At 39.2% G+C, this 3,307-nt stretch overlaps 1 non-coding gene across 1 annotated transcript; it reads right to left on the bottom strand.

The window, feature by feature from the left end:
- Positions 1–3,017: 3,017 nt before the first annotated feature.
- Positions 3,018–3,091, bottom strand: Trnas-cga (transfer RNA serine (anticodon CGA)). Its single transcript has one exon. It is a non-coding gene; the product is annotated as a tRNA-Ser (tRNA).
- Positions 3,092–3,307: the final 216 nt, after the last annotated feature.

The following is a 3,307-nucleotide window of genomic DNA, read 5'->3' as shown; positions in this document are numbered from 1 at the left end:
TATTCACAGCTGGCAAGGGAAGCCTCGAAATTATTAATGCCGTTCGCCACTTCCTACTTATATGAATTAGCGTTCTCTCTATTGGTCAACATAAAAACTAAGAAGAGAAACAAGCTTCAATTAGAAAATGATTTGGTTATTTGTGTCACAAAAACAGAACTACGAGTTGAATTATTAATAAATAAACAGGCATAGCCTGCTCATTGAAACTGTTGTGTTTTTATTGTAGTGTTCGACCTACATCTCTTGCTTACTTTATCTGGCTAAGCGTCAACCGTGACAGATATCGTTGGTGTCACCCTACGAATGAAAACTCGTAGAAACAATAAAATCCCGATAAGTGCCACCACGATTTTAAATAAATCAAATGATAGAACTTTAGTAATTAATCACCAAATTTCAGTTGTGCAGATATAGCACTGGGCATTTGCGTATAATAGCTGAATTGTACCATAATTGATATTGACTTTTCTCTTGATGGTATGGCTTATGCTTTACTGTTAACGACACTCTGTGTTGCAGGGATTGTATCCGGTACCTCCGCTCCGGTCTCCTCAACAGCATTGCAAATTGTTGCTACAAGCTCTCATAACTTCGAAGAGAAGTTAATTCATTGCCTTGAAATACCTATCTATGAATTCCATTTTACATTTGTCGTCGTTAACCAACACGAATGCAATAGAGCTGGCCATTAACTAATACGTAGAAAGATGTTTCATTCAGTTAGCCTTCCGTGTTTAGGACTCATTTTGAAAAGTAGGCAAAAACAAACGCCTTTAGACAATTTTCCTGTAAAAAAGGATGTACAGTATTATAGATTATATTACTATTTTATAAACTGTTTTATATTATTTCGGAATGAAACGCATTATCCTATTTTTATGTGAATTCCTACAGAAAAATTTGTTTTGCATTACGAGTGTTGCACAGATTCAGAAGGGAATTGTGCTCGTTAATCGAGATCTCGCTGAACAGTCAATTGGCAAAGAATAACATCTTTATTCGAATTTCTCAGTTACTTATTGCATATTGTTCATTCGGTTATCGATCGACTTTTTAGTAAGCAGTTTTGAGATGTTGCGTTTATTCTTCGTTAACACTGTATTTATTATACGGAATTAGTATTCGGAATTTTATATTCAGAATTAATGTTATACAAGGAATAACGTAATTTTAATAAGAAATAAACTTCACTTTTTTAGAACATGTTTTTGTTTTACGGAACCCGAAGTATTCAGACATGCACTGGGCTGGTTGTTTCATTTACTTTCATTCAGTTTGAAAAGAAAACAACCCGTAATTTTAATTAACTGCGAGAATATTTGGTATATTTTATTACAAATTATTGTACTAGTTTTTTAGAAGGCATTTTTCAACTCTTATGAAGCACTACCAAAATAACAAGGATTCATTTCACAGTTCAAAATGGTTCAAATGGCTCTGAGCAACACCCAGTCATCACGAGGCAGAGAAACATTTCACAGTAATCACCATTAACAACTCGAGGGAAATGAGAAATGAACCAGGTGACAAGACATGACGATTTTTTGGGAATCCCGATCAAGCCGCAGAGCTACGGAAATAGGAACAACAACACACAGCGTATCAGTTATAGTCTGAGGTTAGTTCAAGCGTCCTAGATCCGTTCGGTAGAAATTGTACGTCGTGCCGTCTCTCACTGCTGTCAGTTCTACCATTCTGTGGTTTAGTTCGAAGCATGGCTACTGAAATGCATTCTGGTATCCGTGGTGTGAAGTCTTAGTCCTTCACGTGAACTGTGTGTGTGTGTGTGTATGTGTGTGTGTGTGTATTTTGCTGTTGCAGCTATTTCGTATCACTTTTCAGTGTGACTATATTTAAAATGCGCTTTCACGAATTGTTATAGCTCCGTATAATATTTTTACCACAGCAGATGATTGGTACGAAAAATAGGTTGTCAGTACTGCACAAGATGCTGCTCCCGCACCGTCGTCCCCACCCGGAAGTTAATGTGGAACTACCCCTCTCTCTGCAAACCTCATAGATGTGAACTCGTGAGTATAGTCTGTACAGGACTTGGTGATTTTCGCATCCCTAGTTCGTTCCGTAAATGTCAGAAGAGTTCTATAGACATTGTATCACTTCTCACCGTTGCTTGTCTTTGCCTTCAATAGGCTCAAATTAAATTCGTATTCATTACTAGAAATAAGTACTGCATCTGGGCGTGAGCGACTATGTGCTTTCACGAAACCTTGTTACTTCTGTGTGACATTTCTACCATAGCAGACGATGGTTACGAAACATACGTTATCAGCCGTGGTGTAAATTCTGATTGCACCATTTAAAGTGATTAAATTGAGAACACGCCTGCGACCGCGACCAACAGAGCAACACTTCGTGACCCCATGGGATCGCGACCCACAGGCTGAAAAAACACTTCCGTAAAGACTTGAGTTAAGAGGTCATGCTTACTATAATTCACCATTTAGAGCATAGTGAGGTAAACACTGGTTTTTCAGACCAGAACTGAACTTTTTTTATGCCTTTTGCTGCTGTTCACTTGTTTAGTGTCTGCTCGGTTTTACGTGCTGATGAGCAGATATATTCTGTATTCTGTTTCTGTTTTGACTAAAGTAATGTTTTCACTTTGCTTGTTTCTCTTTTGGAGGTGCACCAAGAAAATTCTCCCAGAAGGATGCACTGACGGCAGACCATGGGGCTTATATAACCCTTCGTGCTGTGCAAAACAACATGCTAATCCAAGAAATGACAAGTGCTGAAGTGCTTTCTCTGTATAGAGTGTCAAGAACTACTTGATGTAAACCAGTCGACACTAAGAACAATTCTTAATGATAACATTGTATTATAATGCAGTTACAGCCAATGAGAAACTATATAGCATGTTATTTAACTCTGCAATGTTGAGATCATTTTAGATACAAATTGAGGAGCTGAGAAATACTTTCATTTATAGAATGAAATTTTCACTCTACAGCGGAGTGTGCGCTGATATGAAACTTCCTGGCAGATGAAAACTGTGTCTGGACCGAGACTCGAACTCGGGACCTTTGCCTTTCGCGGGCAAGTGCTCTACCAACTGAGCTACCCAAGCACGACTCACGCCCCGTCCTCACAGCTTTACTTCTGCCAGTACCTCGTCTCCTACCTTCCAAACTTTACAGAAGCTCCCCTGGAAGGTTCGCAGGAGAGCTTCTGTAAAGTTTGGAAGGTAGGAGACGAGGTACTGGCAGAAGTAAAGCTGTGAGGACGGGGCGTGAGTCGTGCTTGGGTAGCTCAGTTGGTAGAGCACTTGCCCGCGAAAGGCAAA

This window comes from Schistocerca serialis, chromosome 9 (assembly GCF_023864345.2).
Source record: "Schistocerca serialis cubense isolate TAMUIC-IGC-003099 chromosome 9, iqSchSeri2.2, whole genome shotgun sequence".
In the NCBI taxonomy this organism is placed as follows: domain Eukaryota; kingdom Metazoa; phylum Arthropoda; class Insecta; order Orthoptera; family Acrididae; genus Schistocerca; species Schistocerca serialis.
This window is presented reverse-complemented; position numbering and strand designations above follow the sequence as displayed.